This window comes from Pelodiscus sinensis, chromosome 4 (assembly GCF_049634645.1).
Source record: "Pelodiscus sinensis isolate JC-2024 chromosome 4, ASM4963464v1, whole genome shotgun sequence".
NCBI classification, from domain to species: Eukaryota; Metazoa; Chordata; order Testudines; family Trionychidae; genus Pelodiscus; species Pelodiscus sinensis.
Window position 1 is genome coordinate 9,430,408 of NC_134714.1, and position 19,644 is coordinate 9,450,051.

Consider the following 19,644-nt stretch of genomic DNA (forward strand, 5'->3'; position numbering starts at 1 on the left):
CTAAAACAAAGTTTTCTTTGTCTTTAAACTCCATCATTCTTTAGTTAATTCTCTTTTTCTCACTTCTGATTGTTTTCCCACAGGAAAACCTGGCTCTCATCTACTTCTGCAGTACCGTTTGTATGCATACATATGTGCACGTGTGTGTATTCCATGTGAAAAAAGTTTTAAAAAAATGCTGTTCTCCAGGCTTCATTAAAATGGGACAGTTGGGAAATACACGAGCCAAGACTTCCACAGCCGTGTTATTCTAGTGGGTACTTTCTAAGCTTTATAGCATATGTTTTACAACATATAAAAATAAAGTATCACACTACACCTTGAACCAGTTTAGACAGGAGTGGAAAATACTGTACTGAATGGAGAAGAGCGGCTGCGTTGATATTTCTGATGCAGGTTTTTTGGGGGTGGGTGGCTTTTTTTTTTTTTTTTGGACTGTGACCATAACATTTCACTAACATTTTTGCCTTTTAATTTCCGTTTTTAAAAATTAAATACTAGCTAAAAGAAGGAAATTGAATCTCTAGCTTTCTGTTTTGCAAAACTTCTCAGATCCTTGCTGTTGGGATATTCTGCTTGCAAAGCTAAGTGGCTGGTTGTTACTTGACCAAAGCTTTAAAAGCCAAATAAATTACTTAAACTACTCTGAGGACTTCAGTTTTTACAGTTAATTAGCCAATGCAACAAGATGAACACTGCAATGCAGACTGATAGTTTTCTCTTATGGATACACAGTCGTGAATTTGCAGATGTCTGTAACTTAAGACAAGTTTGCTTTCAAATCTATCAAAGTATAAAGAGGTGGAGAATTACTTACTTACCAAATTTGAAGTTTTGGAGGTCAGCTGCTTTGAGAGAGCCTTGCAAAATGAAAAAAAAAAGATACCTTTCATAATTTAAATCCTTCAAACTTTTGTTTAGAACAGACTCCAAAAATGGCAAATTCCAGTACAGCATTGTTTGAGAAAGTTGTTAGCATGTGAAAATGGGGAGGGAAATAATAATGGAAAGTCTGTGCAATTTGAATTAAAGCAGTACTGTAACTGTTAGCACAAGTACTGTAAAAGTTTTGTCTGACCATTGCAGACTTGTTGGTATTTTGTAATCTGGTATCCATGTTGATGTATCCAAGGTTTACAGCTGGCAAATCTGGTCTGTAGGAAACCCATGGGAAAATCTGGATTCTTGGCTATGATGGGCAGCGTAATCTGATCTCTCCGTGTTGGGATGGTTGAATGAGTCCATGTCAATGAAAAGATGTACGGTATTCTCCTTTTGCCAGAACAAATGGTGTTAAACAGAGGTGCGTTACTGCCTCGTTGTTAATTGGATGCTTCTTCACATCAATGCGAGATGCAACAATTCCTGATATTCCCAGTAGGTTACATAAGAGTCCAATCATAGTCTATATGCAACAGCAAAGGGGTCAGAAGGATTTGTTCTTCTTTGAGTAGTGTCCCTAAGGGCACTCCATTTCCTTTGGTAGGAGATTGTCCAGGAGCAGTGTCCATTGGGCCTATGCATGCCTTCATAGAGCCTCAGGCTGGCCCACTGAGGATATACAGGGCTGTGCGGGCGAACCACATTCAGTGCCTTTGCTAACACTGTAGCCTGAGAGGGAGCTCTAGAGAGTCTGGCTCCTGCATGTTTTGCAGTTCTGCACTTAGTTTAGTGTTTCTCTTTGTTGTTCCTATTGGATTTAGTGAGATAGCAGCGAGGGTTTGGATGATTTCCTCTCCCTTTTTCACCCTTTTTCTGGGGGAGCTTATTTGGCCTGGCTGATCATGCCGGGTTCTGCAGGGTACTTGGAGTAGATGCAGCTCAGCACAGTGGAGCTGGAGAATTTGCCTAGCAATACCCAGAGGGCTGGCGTGCACACCTTGTGGACTGCCCTCCCCGGCTATCTGAAGCAGCAGTGTGCCGATGAATGACCCCTCCATCCCCAAACCCCAGTTGTGTCTTGTCACCCCTGGCTGGAGACCAAGCTCTGTATTGTTTTCAACCTCACAGTCCCCCACTCAGTGACTTTTTTTTCCTAGTTGTACGTAGTTGATTCATCGCTCTAGTGCAGTGTTAGACTTGGGAGTTTTCATTTAAGGGTTCGTTTATAACACCCTTTGTCAGGGTTTAAATATTGTCTGGGGGGGTGGGGGAGATGTCTCAATAACGATCTCCATGTGCTGTGATTGCCATGTCTTGGCAAAGCCCGTGTTAAGCAATGGGATTCAATTTGCAGATCGAATCCCGAAACAGACTCGTGGGATAAGGCATCTTTGTCTGACGCAACTTTGGTTTAATCAGGCCACACGGCATTTTTGGCACCGAGGCCCTTCTCAGATCATGGGTCGCCCTGGGAGACGGGGGGGTCTGAAAGTTCTGCTGCGTCATGTCCTGGATTTGGCACCTCTCCGAAGAGAGAGAGTTGTTTCCTGTTGAGGAAAAGGTCTGGCTGGGGTGGCGCAAGGCCCCAGGGGGACTTATCTCCTCTCGGGAGGCACGTGGTTCAGCATATGGTGAATGCTGGTGTGCAGGGTGACAAGACCTGCTCCTAGCACCATGCAGGGAGGACAGAGGCTCCATACCATTCACTCCAGTTCTGGCCCCAGCGCGTTCATTGAGTCTGGTACCAACGAGGCTGATGCTGGCACCTGCTGCTTCCATGTCGGTGGCATATCAGGCAGCAGTGGACTTCCTCTGCCTTTCTGTCCTGACCTCTCCCTTGGTCCAAGACTTGGCCAGGGCTGCATCCTTTTATAACCCCATTGGCTGGGTGGGCTACTGAGCCCTGTGGTCTGTTGGCCCTAATGTTTCCTTTCCCCACTCCAGGGAGATAGGGCCAGTACTGGACTTGACACAAGGAGTTTCTTCATACACCTGTGGCCGGCTCTACCCATATTGCTGTGGCAGCAGTCAGCAAGTTGGATCAGCTACTCATAGCCTTAGGACTTGCTGCAATGCTCTCCCCAAAGCCTGGGACTCCTTGGCATCTAAATCAGAATTTTATTCCTCCTCGTCTCCTTTGCCATGGTGAGGACTGTTTATGAAATGTCCTGGAAACCAGGATGGGTGCTTGTCTTGTGATTGGGACGGGGGTCACCAATGCCCTATCCATCCTGAGTGGAATTCCCTCTGTACAGGCAGGAATATAGAGAGAGCCATGGGTATTCTTCCACCTTTGTCTTCATTCCAGCTCATCACATCAGGAGCATCTTTGCTATGAATTGAGCCCGGAAGACCAATGACCCATCCTACCAGAGGATGTATTCCAGAGACTTATAAGGCAGCAGACTTTTCCACCCCTGCAACAAGCCTGCTCCAGGAATTTTGCCACTGGTGTATGTAACGTGATTCCTTTAACAATTTTACTCTCAACCTTTTCTTTCTTTCTTTCTTTCTTTCATTTATTACTAAACCTTTCCAATTTAGTTTCTAAAAAGATCAGCCCAGCCTGCTCTTTTGGGTCAGATCGGAGGTATAAAGTGACCTGGGACTGTGTTTGGATTGGTGAGATTGGTTTGCAAAACTCTCATCTGTGTAAGGAGGGGTGCGGGTTGTGGCACAGGAGAAGCTGGAGTGTCTTAGGGGATTGCCAGTGTAACTTCTTGCTGGTCAGAATGGTGGACAGAAGTGCTCTTTGTGACTGGTTTGGTGCCTTTATAGTGGAGGGTCCCTAGTTTTGGGCTGTGAGTAGCCCTGACTCTTAGTACATTTGCCCTGGTGTGACCCTTTCGGCGGTGGGGCAGGCTTCTGAGTGACTTTTACAACTATAATCTCTTCTCTAGAGGCAGGAGATTGGCCAGGAGATGTAGCGTGCATGCCCAAAGGCAAAAACATAGGCATGTAGGGAGCTTTTCACTGCAAGAGTTTGGTACCTACAAGCTTTGGGTGCCAGTGGGGCCTGATTCTGAAATGTAGAGCTGGTTAGGCACCCTTGTTACGTATCGCTGAATAGTTAACCGTTACTGTCCACCTTCTACTATGTTGCCGAGATGGGTTTTTTATCAGTGTGATGTCAGTTTCAACTTCCAGATGGGACGTTTTTGGTCACTCATTTTGTGTGGTTGTGAGATAAAATAACCTACTACGCTGTATTGGTGTACCTAGAGGCAGGGGAGCTGAAGATGTAGTTTTAGATTAATACGTTTTGTTACGCACATGGATAAGCGTACACCAAATTGGCTAACAGAAATTGCCACGAGCAAGGGAAATCTGTTTTTTAAAGATATTCAGAGACCACCCATGTGATGCTATATAGAATAGGGGTGACCATTTTCGACACTATTGATGCTGCTGTTGCAGAATTGCAGTGAATCTTGCAAGATATACCGTGCAAGATATCAGGTGGAGAGTTATTTGCTCAATACGATAAAGCTTCTCTAGGTGTGTGCACCATGAGTTATAAATGTGTGTGATGTGTCTGTATCTCAAACCTGTTCTGTATTTCTGGGTGACCTCTCCAGACAGACTGGCATCACTACTATTCTAGCCTGTTTGATGGCCCACCAATGGAAGTCAGCTGCAGAATGACCTGCTTGAGAGATGTTAGGGGCTACACTTAAGAATCAGCAAGACATGTAGGGACATGCCAGAGCACAAGGGACTTCAAGGGACTTCCATGCCCATGTGTTTGAGACAATGGATGTGCAAGCCTCGTGGCAAAGGACACAAAATAGCAGCTGTATCATCTCCATTTGGTCTTCAGTCCTGCTCCTCACCTCTGGAGTAACTTCTCTACAAACTGAAGCTTTGGACAAAGCATCGATGGACCCATCCTAGCTTTGGATGTCTTCCAGAAGACTTCACAAGCCCTTCACCAGTGCTGCTAAGACCCTGATCTATGGACTTTGAAAGCCATATGTATAGACCCAATTGCTATTACCATTTGACATCTCTCTTCTCATTCTTTTCTTCTATAATAAACCTTTGGTCTTAGATATTTATGGAGTGGCTGGCAGTGTGATATTTTGGGTCAGATACAAATTGGTCTGGTACTGTGGCTGGCCTTCGGGGGCCAGAAGAACATTTTCTGCAGTGAATAGGGTTCTCACTAATTTTGCGCTTTACTGGACCTTTTTGCTGGTTGAGAGCCACTGCAAGAGTTTGGTTACCTACAAGGTTTGGGAGCCACTGGGGCCTGATTCTGAAATGTAGGTGCCTGAAGTGCTATGGTTAGGCACCCTTGTTACATATCGCTGAATTCCTTTATCGCAGTAAAGAGGGCTGTGTGATTTTCTTTTGTTCCACTTTTTGGTAACTAGTGGGGGAATCAGGAGCAGTTTGTGACTGGTTGGTGAATCGTTTGTATTAAGTTGAGTTTGGGGGGGACTTGACTCTCCTTTTTGCAGCCTGCCCTGACCGTGTCATTTTCAGTGTGGGCTACGCTAGGTACCTTGGGTCACAGGCAACTCTACAGGTTGGACCTCCCTGGTCTGGCACCTTCAGGTCCTGACTGGTCCTGAACAAGGGGATTTGCCAGACCAGAGGAGGTCCCTCCCCTCATGGCTTATTCTGCCCTGCTGCCCCTGGACTAGGGCTCCAGCCTGGCCCTGCTGCTGCCTGGCTCCAGCCCCTGCCCCCCTACGGCTTGCGCTCCCCGGGCTGGAGCTCCCTGGCCAGGGATGGAGTTCCCTGCCTGCCACGGGAGCTGCACGGCTGGGGATGGAGCCAGAGCTTTATGGCCACTGCCCGCTACCACCTGGCCACTGAGGCCAGAATTCCCTGCCGCAACACCCTCCCCCCAACATAGGGCTCCCTAGTGAGTTGCTGGTCCCCCCACTGTGCTCCTGTCTCACCATCAGGCCTCTCTGTTCCTGGGCTCTCTGGTCCAGGAACATGTAATAAAGTGATAGGGAATAGCCAGCATGGGTTTGTGAAGAACAAGTCATGCCAAACTAATCTGATAGCTTTCTTTGATAGGATAACGAGCCTTGTGGATAAGGGAGAAGCGGTGGATGTCATATACCTAGACTTTAGTAAGGCATTTGATACGGTCTCGCATGATATTCTTATTGATAAACTAGGCAAATATAACTTAGATAGGGCCACGATAAGGTGGGTGCATAATTGGTTGGATAACCGTAGTCAGAGAGTTGTTGTTAACGGTTCTAAATCCTGCTGGAAAGGGATAACAAGTGGAGTTCCTCAAGGGTCTGTTTTGGGACCCGTACTGTTCAATATCTTCATCAATGATGTAGATATTGGGATAGAGAGTACGCTTATTAAGTTTGCAGATGATACCAAACTGGGTGGGGTTGCAACTTCTTTGGAGGATAGGGACATAATTCAAAATGACCGTAGCAAGTTAGAGAAATGGTCAGAGGTAAACAGGATGAGGTTTAATAAAGAGAAATGCAAAGTGCTCCACTTAGGAAGGAACAATCAGTTCCATACATACAAGATGGGAAGCGACTGTCTAGGAAGGAGCATGGCGGAAAGGGATCTAGGGGTCATAGTGGACCACAAGTTGAATATGAGTCAACAGTGTGATGCTGTTGCAAAAAAAGCAAATATGATTCTAGGTTGTATCAACAGGTGTGTTGTAAGCAAAACTCGTGAAGTCATTCTGCCGCTCTACTCTGCACTAGTTAGGCCTCAGCTGGAGTACTGTGTCCAGTTCTGGGCGCCACATTTCAAGAAAGATGTGGAGAAATTGGAAAGGGTACAGAGAAGAGCGACAAGAATGATTAAAGGTTTAGAGAACACGACCTGTGAAGCCAGGCTTCATGAACTGGGCTTGTCTAGTTTGGAAAAAAGAAGATTAAGGGGGGACATGATAGCGGTTTTCAAATATCTAAAAGGGTGTCACAAGGAGGAAGGAGAAAATTTGTTCCTCTTGGTTTCTGAGGACAGGTCAAGGAGTAATAGGCTTAAAGTGCAGCAGGGGAGGTTTAGACTGGACATTAGGAAAAAATTCCTAATGGTCAGGGTGGTCAAATATTGGAATAAATTGCCAAGGGAGGTGGTGGAATCTCCCTCTCTGGAGATATTTAAGAACAGGTTAGACAGACATCTGTCAGGGATGGTGTAGACGGAGCTTGGTCCTGCCTTGAGGGTGGGGGGCTGGACTCGATGACCTCTTGAGGTCCCTTCCAGTCCTATTATTCTATGATTCTATGATTCTATCCGTGGTCCTGCCAGACCACACATGTTGCTGGACCAGAGAATCCTGGTTTAGGGAGGTACAACTTATACTGAATTTACTAGGATGAGCCAAATTAGTCTCTTCAGTCACAAATGCTCTTTAAACCTGAAAGCCAGCAATGCGTGGTTATGAAATGACTATTGTAATCAATCATGTCACTGATTTATAGGAAAAAGCTGCTTAGAATTAATGTTGCTGTGCTAAGGAAAGAGCTGTTTAAAACACAAAACCAACCAAAAAATTCCAGCCCCACCACTGAGTCTGAGGTCTATTAGGTTGGCGATCCAGAGTGGTCACAAAGAAACCCCCCCCCCCCCCCCATTCACCACCTAAAAAATCATGCAGACTGGCTGGATTGAGAGCTTGTTGGCTTTGTCCTACAACTGAAACTTGCCTTCGCTTCCAGCATCTTTTGTATGTAACCCAGCAAATCTTCTAAAGGAAAAGCCAAAGGTAGCTTTATAGTGAGAGCATGAAGTCTGGAGAACTCATAGAGAACATGTCTACTTGTAGAGCAAGTTCTGTTGCTCCATAGTAGGGAAGGCGGGGTCTCTTTCAGCCCCTTGTCCACAAAAGCAGCAGCAGCTCAGATGAAAGGCTAATTTAGAAATTTCCACAGCATCACAAATCGTGGGCTTTACATGTCATAAAATTCAGATGTCTCTCATAAGTCGTAGCCTTGAACACTAAGCCTGTACCCAGTAACCCCGAGCACACAGCAGCTCTGAAGCAACGAAGTAGATTTGCCCAGCAGGGCTGGGCAAAATACGGCCCCCGGGCCGGATCTGGCCCGCCAGGCCCCAGGATCTGGCCCGGGGACCACCCAGACGGAACCCACAGGCCCATCCTCAGCTCCTATTGGCCGTAAATAATTGGCCAATAAGAACTGACCTCAGCCAATCTCTCAGCTCCTATTGGCTGGAAACAGCCAGCCAATAGGAGCGGAGAGATTGGCCTGAGTGACTGGGGCATCCCAAGTTGAGAGCCACATGGAGGGAGCAGCCTGTATTTTCAAGCGGGCTGGGGCTGCAGCAGGCAGGGAGCCCAGCCTGCCTTGGGGGTGCTGCAGGGCTGCTGGCCAGGAGACACTTAGGTAAGCACCTCCCAGCCAGAGCCTGCCGCTGGCACCCCAAGCCCTCCTGCACCCCATCTCCCTCCCCCAGATCACCATCCAAACCCCCTACCCCAGGTGACAGCTCCCTCCCACACTCTGTACGTCCTCCTACACCCACCCCCAAGCCAGAATCCTCTCCTGTACCCACACCCCATCCCTGATCCTACACCCCAATCCCCTGACCCGGGTCACAACCCCCTCCTCCACCCAAACTCCCTCTCAGACCCCACGCTGTCTCCTGCACCCCAGTCCCTTTCCCCATGGGCCCTTCTGCACCCAACCTCCAGCCTAGACCCTGCACCCCCTCCACAGAAAAGTGTGGTGCTTGACCACTTACCAAAATCTTGGAGTGGCCCCCCCTACCAAAAATTATTGCCCACCCCTGTTATACAGGCTGGAGAAGACCATGTCACTAACCCTCACCACCACTGCTTGAAAGGTACATTTCCCATGGAGGTCAATGGGGCTGGGCTATGTGTAAAGCTACTGAGAAATGTCTATGTCAGTACCATGATGGCAATGCCTATATTATGTAAATAATACCTAAGGGTATGTCTACACTACAAAGTTAGTTCGAACTAACGGAGGTTAGTTCGAACTTACTTTCATAGGCGCTACACTAGCGCTCCGTTAGTTCGAACTTAATTCGAACTAACGGAGCGCTTAGTTCGAACTAGGTAATCCTCATTCCACGAGGATTAAGCCTAGTTCAAACTTACTAGTTCGAATTAAGGGCTGTGTAGACCCTTAATTCGAACTAGTGGGAGGCTAGCCCTCCCCAGGTTTCCCTGGTGGCCACTCTGGCCAACACCAGGGAAACTCGTCTGCCCCCCTCCCGGCCCCGGACCTCTTAAAGGGACACGGGCTGGCTACGGTGCCCGTGCCAGGTGCAAGCCTGCCAGCACCCAGCCAGCAGACCCTGCACCTGGCACGGATCGAGCCACCCACCCGATGCCCCCTAGCCCTCCCCCTCTTCCCGGGACCAGGCTGGCGGCTCCCGGGAGCTTGCCTGGGACCGCAAGAGGCGGGCACCCGCCTGGGCTAGTGCGGACATCGTGGCCCTCGTCCACGATCTCCGCACTAGGCACAGGAAAGTGGCCAGCTAGGGCAGGAGAGCTGCCAGCCTGGCCACCCAGGAGCAGGTGTGCATGAAAATCAAGGTGGTCCACTGAGACCCCCGACCCTGAGCCCTGAGCTTACAATGGCCGTACTGGGTCAGACCAAAGGTCCATCTAGCCCAGTAGCCTGTCTGCTGACAGCGGCCAACCCTAGGGACCCTGGAGGGGATGGACCGAAGACAGTGACCAAGCCATTTGTCTCATGCCATCCCTCTCCAGCCTTCCACAAACCTTGGGCAGGGACACCACTCCTACCCTCTGGCTAATAGCACTCCATGGACCCAACCTCCATGACTTGATCTCACGTCCCTTTAAACTCTGTTCTAGTTCTAGCCTTCACAGCCTCCTGCAGCAAGGAGTTCCACAGGTTGACTTTTTGCTTTGTGAAGAACAACTTTCTGTTACTAGTTTGAAGCCTGCTACCCATTCCTTTCCTTTGGTGTCCCCTAGCCCTTCTTTATGGGAACTAATGAAGAACTTTTCTGTATGCACCCTCTCCACCCCACTCCTGCTTTTAGAGACCTCTATCCTGTCCTCCCTCCGTCTCCTCTTTTCTAAGCTGAAAAGTGCCAGTCTCTTTAGCCTCTCTTCATATGGGACCTGTTCCCAACCCCTGATCATTGTAGTTGCCCTCCCCTCTCCCAGCCTCTCTCTTCCCCTCTCCCACCTCCTTTTCCCAGTCTCCCCCAGTTTTGTTCAATAAAGACAGATTCCATTTTTGAACACAATTGTCCTTTATTTTGTACATCAAGAAAAGGGGCTAGGGAAGGGTAAGTGGAAGGAGGTGAGGGAGGAATGGGGTACGAGCCCCCGATGGGGAGGACTGGGCTGGCTCTGCGGGCTTCTGGGGGTGGAAGCTCTCCTGCAGCCCCCCAATTGCTCCCTCTCCCCAGATGGCAGCCTGCGGCAAGTGCAGCCAGGCTGATGGCCAAGTGGTGTGATGTGCCCAGTGTGGGTAGTTCGGGCACTCCAAGCCAGGACTGCTTTGCAAGCGGGGCACCCCTGAGAACTGTCTGTCCGGGGTGGGGGTCGGGACCCTTTAAGCACAGCCCTCGGCTAGCCTGAGACAGCATCTCCACGCTCTAAGTCCTCATCTGATGCCCTGCCGGCACTGCTTCTGGCCATCCTTAAGCCTGGTTCAGGGTCCACTTAATGTGGACATGCTAGTTCGAATTAGCAAAACGCTAATTCGAACTAGTTTTTAGTTCTAGATGTGTTAGTTCGAATTAGATTAGTTCGAATTAACTAATTCGAACTAAGTTAGTTCGAATTAGCGCTGTAGTGTAGAGGTACCCAAAGAGTAATTGCCAAATGAGACCACTTCCCAACCTGCTTACAAAGGGCCTGATCGAATTTAAACTTTAAGCTAGGATTGGGCCCAAAGCAGTTGGTTGACATTACCCAAGAAGATCCAGTTAACATTGAGTCACCCTTCAAAAATATAAAGGACCAGTCAGTAAAAGCACCATTGCCTGGTAGAGGTGATCTTTGAAGAATATTGGAGAGCCCGTCAATTTGAATTGACTTCTTCTGATAGCAGCACTTTCTCTCACTGGACGTGGGGTCTTTAGCACTGGTTTCACTTTGTGTGTCAGTATAACTCAGAAAGGCATTGTCTCACGGGGCAAGGGAAAGGGACTGAGGTTTAGGGCTTCCCATAGGCCAGATTTACTTTGCTGGTGGATTTTATGGACCCCCTTAGGTTCCGGGGTGGGGACAAAAATGAGGGTTGCCCGTGAGTGGGATAGGGATGGAGTGCAGGATCTGGGAGGGAGGTGGGGTACAGACGGGGGAGAGGTTGTGAGGGCTGTGTATGATGTGGGGTGCAGAAGCAGGCTGGGAGTAGGGTGTCTGACCGGGCGAGGGAGCAGGAGCAAGGGATGGTGCAGGGTGTGGCCAGGAGGGAGGGTGCAAGAGCAACAGTGGATGCAGGAGCAGGGTGGTGTGGGTAGGATGCCTTGCCAAGGGGGAGGGTGCAGGAGCAGACTGGGGTTAGGGTGACTAGCAGGAGGGAGGGTGCAGGAGGGGACTTGGGGTAGGGGTTGGACCTCCCTGGTCCGGTACCCTTGGGACCTGACTGGTCCCAGATGAGGGATTTTTCCAGACCCAGGGAGGTCATTTCCGGCTGGTTCCCTGCATCCCCGCCTGTCGCAAATTACTTGCTTTTGCCTGCTCTCAACAGGCACCACCTCTTGCTACTCCTATTGGCTGGATTCCTGAGCAGCAGGGAAGGCCTCCAGGAAGTGTCCCTGCTCTTGCTATTCCCCCAGCCGAGGGAAGGGGAGGGGTAACAGCAGCGTGCAGCCACTTCTAGCTGTATTTGAAGCTTTGGGGCTTTCCGGGAGAATTCAGTGCTTCATGGGGACACTGGGACAAGAGATTAAAAATCAGGACTGTCCTAGAAAATCCGGGATGGTTAGATGGTCAGTGTAGACATACCCCTTAGAGCATTATATATCAGTCTGAAGTGTCTGTGTCATGTTTCTATGGACCCCTTCATTCAGCCTCTCCATGGGCCAGCTTTCCAAGTTACAGGCCCATTCCTGCTTTTCTCTCAGGTTGGAATGTGCACTTGCCCCGTTCCTAGATTGCCTCTCCAGATCACAGCACCCCTGCTTCCCTGCTTGTGTGTCTTGAGCCGGTCCAGCTGGGCTTTGGCCACAGGCATAGACTCCCTCCAAGTGCTGTGATTAGTGTTAGAATCCAGGCAGGACAGCTTGTCCAGTTTACTGTATTTATTTATCCATAGGAATTCATCACTCAGAGGAGAGGGTCAATACGACAAAAGGCCTCTGTGATGTTATCTGACCTAAACCATAGTTTTTCCTTTCCAGGTGCCTCTCCCTGCCTCTCTTTCCTCTCCCTCCCTCTCTCCCCGGCCTCCAGCATTGGGGCTGAGTGAGACACACTGCAGCGTATGCCTGTATCTCAGCCTGCCCCCCAGTGAGTCTCTCCACCGGGCGTTCACAGACAGTTTTGTTCAAAGCTTCTTTGTCTGTCCTGGAAACCTTGGACCTAGTCAGTCCAGTTGATGCATCTCTCCAGGGGTCAGAAGTAGGCTTTCAGCAGCAGATTCAACGGATTGTTCATTAAGCACCAGTAATGGAATTACTCATTGTCTGCCTTCCCGGAGATGTGTAAAAACCATTTGGGACTGAGTAAACTCTGCCCCCAGGCAGTAGGCAACATGAGAGTTTGCACTTCTATACAATTACTGTTAATAAGAACTACAGATTCTCTACCACGTTCTTTATGAAACAATACAGCGAAAATAGCTGTGAGGACTATCAGGACTCCAATCAAACAATGACCTTGTTGGGAAGAAAGAGGCTAGTGGAGGTGGGAATAGCTTTGAAAGGCTAAACACTGAAGGGGAAACATCACCAGATGGTCATAGTGCAGTGGTCTCCAATCTTTTTAAACCCAAGATCACTTTTTAAATCTCAGAACAGGCGAAGATCTACCGCCCCTCCCCTTCCTTGAAGCCCCTCCCCTTCCTTGAAGCCCCGACCTCTCTATTCTCCTCCTGTCCATCACTTGCTACCCCCAGCCCTTACTTACACACTCTGATAAACAGTTTATTTTTAAATTATGCGATACATACAATTAAAACCACGTGTTTATAGTTATGAAATAAATGGTCTGTTTTTTATTCATGCTATTTAAATCTAAAATGAAGCATTTATAATTATACATTTTGTGGGGACAGGGTACTGTGGCTGGGGACAGGGGAGAGGGAACAGGGTGCTGGGAGGGCAGAGGACAGGATTCTGCAGCAGGGGACAGAGTGCCAGTGGGGACAGAGTTCGGGGCGTGGGGATGGGAGTGGGGACAGAATTCGGGGAGTGGAGACGGGAGTAGGGACAGAATTCGGGGAGTGGGGACACAAATGGGGACAGAATTCAGGGAGTGGGGACAGCATTCTGTAGCTGGGGACAGGAGAGTGGGGACAGTTCTGTAGCTGGGGACAGAGTTCGGGGAGTGGAGACAGTAATGGGGACAGCATTCTGTAGTTGAGGACAGGGGAGTGGGGACAGGGGAGTGGGATGCCAGTGGAGGCAGAGAGTCCCTAGCATTCTCCCCCCCCCCCCCGGAAACCAGCGCGTGCCTGCCCCGGGGCCGACCCCACCCCCAGGGAAGCCCTGCGTGCACGCCTGCCCCGGGGCCAACTCCCCCTCCATGCAGGGAAGCCCCGCGCGCGCTCACCTGCCCCGGGGTCACCCCCCCCCATGCAGGAAAGCCTCGCGCGCGCGCCTGCCCAGGGTGCCGAGCCCCCCACCCGCGCAGGAAGCCCCGCGCGCGTGCGCGCACCTGCCCCAGGGCCAATCCCCCCGTGCAGGAAAGCCTTGCACGTGCCTGCCCAGGGGGCGGACCCCCCCACCCACGCAGGGAAGCCCCACCGGTGCTTTTCCCGGCGTCAACCCCCTCCTCGCGCTGGGAATCCCCGGGGCCAAAACCGTGCGCGCCGGAAGCCACTACCTCCATCTTCTCTCGAGGTAAGTAGTGGGACTTCTGGGGGGTGGGAGGGAAATGGGGGCGGGGCTAACAGGACACCTCGCGAGCGACTGGTCGAGGCCTCGAGATCGACCAGTAGCTTGCGAGTGACCAGTTGGTGACCACGGTCATAGTGGATATTTGCCAGACTTCATCAAAAGACTGTGCGTGTAGAACTTCTTTCCTGCTTGGAGGCCTTCCGGTTGATTGGAGGCCTTCCTGTTCCAGTTAATTCCTGCAACTTTCAATAGGGAAGACTGGGTGCAGGAATAGGGGGTGGCATCAGAAATGGATGAAGATCAGTCTTCATACTGGTCTGTTGTCTTGACACTTTTAGATGGCACGGTTCTCTTGAAGGCAGTCTTTGGAGATCTTGCCATGGGTCTGTTATCTGGGAAGCAGGAGTCTAGCCTAGACACCATGAACTGATATGAGTTAGAAAAAGTTGGAGTGCGTCACAGCCTGCAACCCCCTCCTCTACCGTTTTTCGTTTGGTAGCTGATCATTACTCTGAGGACCTGGGTCTCTAGTGCCTCAGCACATATGGCTTTGAAACCAGTTTTGGGTGGGGTTTTTTTTGTTTTTTTTTTGTAAATTTACAATGTGCATACCTGGTCTTTCCCACCCCTCTGCATTGCTCCTCCTTGTGCTGCTGCTTAGCGATGTAATTCCTTAAAAGCTGCACTGTGATCAATGAAAGGGGAGCCCAATGTTTAGGAAGTATAAGTGTTTGAGAACAGATGCATTCAAGTGGCATCATGGCTCTGCATACGGCTGTTAGGCTCTGTGGACGTCTCCTAGCTGTTCTGATCCTGCCGTGGCAAGCGCACATAATTGCACAGAACTGGCTTTCTTAGAAGCTCCACCTTTCATTGAGTGAGTGGCGCTGAACACTCTGGTAGGTCTGTAGACAACTTTGTATTCTTTTAATGATGTAGCGGTGACTGATGAGTGGGCTGTGTTCATTTCTGTGCTGCTTCAGCACTTTTGTTCTGCACCTCCTTGATCATCTCATGATGTTTATCAAATATGGCAGTGAACACCGAATCGCCTGAATTTATTTAAAACCACGTAATCTTTGTGTTCGACCGGCTTAACTATGTCATAGCAAGATGATGTGGTGGCTGGGGAGATGGTTTGAGCTGCCCGGAGTCTTGAAAAACACATCTCGTAGGGTCTGGCTAGCTCATTGCAACATGAGGCTACGTTCGCACTGGCGGGCTTGCTATCTGTAGTCATGGCTGCCATATGTGTGGCTTCTTTAACTAGCTTCGCCCCAAATAATGTTGTTCTAGAAGCCTGTGGTAGCATCTTCACTTGGGTGATATTTCCTAACAGCCTTGGGTTGTGCCACATACTTCTGAAGTCCTGTATTCAATGAACTGAGTACTTGATGCTGGAAAACTAACAACCAAACCCTCATCACCCTCAGTGCACTTTTTGAGCAGCGTCTTAAGCACTGTTCTGTGACCACAATTCCTGAGCGCTTTCCTCTCCTGAACACAAGACTGTGCAGCATCCCTTACTAGGGATGTGCGTGGTTAACCGGTCACATGGTAAGGGTGATGCTAACGAGTAACTGGTTAACCGACAGCTCCCGGGGCTACCAGCCCTTTGGGATCCCGCTTAATTGGTTAACCAGTGAAATGTAACTTTTAACCAGTTAACTGATTAAATGGGATCCCTATTATATAGCATACCTTGATGTAGGGAGTGGTTTCCTGTGTCGTGTAGGGTTTTACTTCATAGAATCATAGAATACTAGGACCAGAAGGGACCTCGAGAGGTCACCGAGTCCAGTCCCCTGCCCCCGTGGCAGGACCAAATACTGTCTAGACCATCCCTGATAGACATTTTTCTAACCTACTCTTAAATGTCTCCAGAGATGGGGATTCCACAACCTCCCTGGGCAATTTATTCCAGTGTTTAACTACCCTGACAGGTAGGAACTTTTTCCTAATGTCCGACCTAAACCTCCCTTGCTGCAGTTTAAGCCCATTGCTTCTTGTTCTATCCCCAGAGGCCAAGATGAACAAGTTTTCTTCCTCCTTTTTATGACACCCTTTTAGATACCTGAAAATGGCTATCATGTCCCCCCTCAGTCTTCTCTTTTCTAAACTAAACAAACCCAATTCCTTCAGCCTTCCTTCATAGGTTATGTTCTCTAGACCTTTAATCATTCTTGTTGCTCTTCTCTGGACCCTCTCCAATTTCTCCACATCTTTCTTGAAATGCGGTACCCAGAATTGGACACAATACTCCAACTGAGGCCTTACCAGCGCAGAGTAGAGCGGAAGAATGACTTCTCATGTCTTGCTGACAAAACACTTGTTAATTTCACTTTTGTCTTTCATTTCTTCCGTGCTTTGTCCTGTGAACCTGTGCTGTTCTTGCAAGATCAGGGTCATATACAAAGCACCTCAGCCCTCCTTGATGTCCTGAAGGGTTTGATCTCTATGCCCTTTACCTCACCTTCCCCCTCCTTGTATTTCCGGGTCATCGAGCCTTATTTTTGTTGTTGGCACATCAGTATTCTGGTGTTTCATAAGTCAAGAGGGTGTGGGGTTTTGGCTCTGACATATGATATCTCATCAACGGTACTTGGCCTACGCAATCCTGCCAGTTTCTGTGAATGGCTTTGTGCCATCCGGAGCCGTGTGAATGTTGAAACTAAATGAAGTGTAAGCAAAGATTTTGCACTTCGCTAGGATCCTCTCAGAGGAGGGAGACTGCACAGCATTTTTATTAGACTCTGCACTCAGGTAAGGCTGGAAAGTGAAAGAATTGGGTATCTTCTCGACTATTCCAACAAAAGTTATAGGGAGAACTTGCTGTAGGTGGATAGCCAAAGTGGAATTTGGACACATGCTCTCGTCTTGTGAAATTGCTTTGGGATCTTTTATGCTGGGATTTGATTTCCATCTGGTGGAAGATTGGACACCCCCACCGTATTAATCTTGACTATTTCCTTATCTATGAAATAGTTAACATAATTTCTTCAGAATGACTTGGCTGTCTTCCATCCAGCTAGCGTAATGACAGAACCTTGCTTAGCTTGAGAAAATGAGCCTGATTTGCACAATTCTGAATTTTCTTCATGCTAGCCCATTATACTTCTTCAGTAGGATCAGGCACTTCAGGAACATCCAGAAATTTTGAATGAAATTGGAATGGACCTGGGGTGTAATTTGTTTGACCAGGAACAGTATCACGTTTGTTTCTGTACCAGAAGGTTGAGGAACTTTTAAGTCGGGGTGGGGAACCCTTTGTTCTCTCAGGGGCCAGTGACCCACGGAAAAAATCCGGGACCACGTATGGCCCCTTGGGGGTGGAGGGCAGCCAATGACTTGTGGGGCTTTCCCTCGGTGGGGCCAGAGATGAGGGGTTCAGGGTGTAGGAGAGGGCTATGTGCAGGGCAGGGGTTGGGGTGTAGGAGGGAGTGAGGGCCCTGTCTGAAGGTGTGGCTTGGGATGAGGGATTTGGGGGCCTGGAGCTGTCTCAGGACTGGGGGTTGAGGTGAAGGAGGAAGTTCGGGATGCAGGAGGGAGCTCAGGGCCTGGGAAGGAGTTAGGGTGCAGAAGTGGGTTCAGGGGCTTACCTTAGGTGGCTCCCAGTCGACAGCACAACGGGGCTAAAGCACACACACCCTGTCTGCCTGCCCCGCTCCGCCCCGCCCCGACTCCCAGAAACATCAGCCATGTTCAGTCCCTAGTCAGAAAGGCCAGGCGCCTTTCCGCGGTGCGTGCTGCTGCCACAATTCCCATTGGCTGCGGTCCCGAGCCAGTGCTGGGGGCAGCACACTGCGCTTCCTGATTGGCCCCCGCCCCCAAACCTAGAGTCCTCAGGGACATGGCCCCAGCCCCTGTGCGTGTGGGCCGGGAAGTGCTGAGGCTTGGGGATTCTGACCCACTGTAGGCCAGACGAAATGAAGCAGCCGGCGAGCTGCAGGGTCCCCTCCTCTGCTAGAGCTCAGGGACATTTCTGCCAGAGTGCTTGGCCTGCTCTGGCTGGTGAATCCTGTGTCGGTCAGTGTTGCTATGGTGTAAAGCAGAGGCTTTTAGAGATCATGTTCGTGCCAGAAAAGGCAGAGCTCAAATAGCATGGCTAGGACCTCGCTGCCCAAAGGAAGAGAGGTGACTCTGCGTTTGCTCTCATCTGTCTCTGCTGAGTTAGGGTATCTGTTTTCGAACTGCTGCAGCAGTATAGAAAGCCGGTAATAGGATGCAAAGGTTTGCCGTGCCAGTTGAACTGCCAGCCAGCCATTGCTCTAAAGGAGAAATGTGTCTGTTCACACAGCGTGGAGCTTATCTTATCCCTTCCCAGGCCTTATCTGGAAGGGAGTGGGGGAATGCAAGTATTGGATGAGACTGCTGGTCAGTTCCCTGTAAGCTGAGTGCTTGGGCAGCCAGCCAGGAGAGATTGAGGTGCCACCTGGTGGATTAGCAGAGCGCCCGCAGCTGGCAATGTGTGTTTGGAGTGGTGGTGCATATGCGCACATGCAAAATTTATTCTGCACATGGATAGAAAAAAATGAGAGTGCACATTGGTGCTGGTTCCCTTTTCTGTTTTCTGCACAGCTTTGGTATTGCGTTCATTATCGAAAAAACAATTGAGGGTGAAAACTGGAAATAGCTTTTCCAAGAGTCGCAGTCTCTAGCAGTGATAGAGTGGTGGAGAACATTTCGGTGACTACCTCAGGAGCTGAGTCCTGGATGTCTGGATCTGAAACAGAAATCTCTCTACTGCTCCAGCTGAAGGAATGGGTCTATTACGTTGGAGACGTTAGCAATCTAAGGGCCCCCTTTATAGTTCTCTGAAAACTTCCACACAGTGTGCAGCGGCGGTCAAAAAGGCAAATAGGATGTTAGAAATTATTAAGAAAGGGATAGAAAATAAGACCCAGAACATCTTACTGCCCCTATATAAAACTATGGTACTCGCACATCTTGAATACTGTGTACAGATGTGGTCTCCTCACCTCAGAAAAGATATTTTGGCCTTGGAAAGGGTTCAGAAAAGGGCAACTAAAATGATGAGGGGTTTGGAACGGGTCCCTGTGAAGAGAGGCTAAAGTGACTGGGACTTTCCAGTTTAGAAAAGAGGAAACTGAGGGGGGATATGATAGAGGTCTATAAAATCATGAGTGGTGTGGAGAGGGTGAATAAAGAAAAGTTATTTATTAGTTCCCATAATAGAAGAACTAGAGGACACCAAATGAAATTAATGGGTAGCAAGTTTAAAACTAATAAAAGAAAGTTTTTCTTCACACAGCGCATAGTCAACCTGTGGAACTCCTTGCCAGAGGAGGCTGTGAAGGCTAGGACTATAACAGAGTTTAAAGAGAAGCTAGATAATTTCATGGAGGTTAGGTCCATAAAAGGCTATTAGCCAGGGGATAGAAATGGTGTCCCTGGCCTCTGTTTGTCAGAGGCTGGAGAGGGATGGCGGGAGACAATTCGCTTGATCATTGTCTTCGGTCCACCCCCTCTGGGGGCACCTGGTGCTGGCCACTGTTGGCAGACAGGATACTGGGCTAGATGGACCTTTGGTCTGACCCAGTACGGCCCTTCTTATGTTTATATGGACCAGCCGCTAATGAGGGACTAAAACCCATTGTGTGGGATTATGCTTGCAGGCCATGCGGTTTATATTGGTGACAACTGGCTTACATTCGGTACAATAGCTCTCCATAGTGTAACAGTTAACACCTTTCTCTAACACATTTCTGATGACTAGTCTCTCAGGCCTGCTTTTCTCACCCCTCCCCTGACACACTC

General features: G+C 49.2%; 1 protein-coding gene across 26 annotated transcripts in view; it reads left to right on the plus strand.

Annotated features, from left to right (window-relative positions):
- FBXO34 (F-box protein 34) overlaps positions 1-19,644 on the plus strand; it is an 81,053-nt gene that overhangs the window by 42,033 nt on the left and 19,376 nt on the right. For 4 of the 26 annotated variants that reach the window (XM_075926263.1, XM_075926258.1, XM_006120104.3 and 1 more), the window contains 2 exons: positions 2,827-3,027; positions 3,191-3,335. The exons of 15 other annotated variants lie outside the window; for them this stretch is intronic. The gene's annotated coding sequence lies outside the window, so the exon portion shown is untranslated. Of the gene's footprint in view, positions 1-83; positions 225-2,826; positions 3,028-3,190; positions 3,336-4,460; positions 4,937-19,644 lie in introns of those variants that run through there. 7 more of the 26 variants (XM_075926264.1, XM_075926262.1, XM_006120106.3 and 4 more) reach the window with 4 other exon arrangements.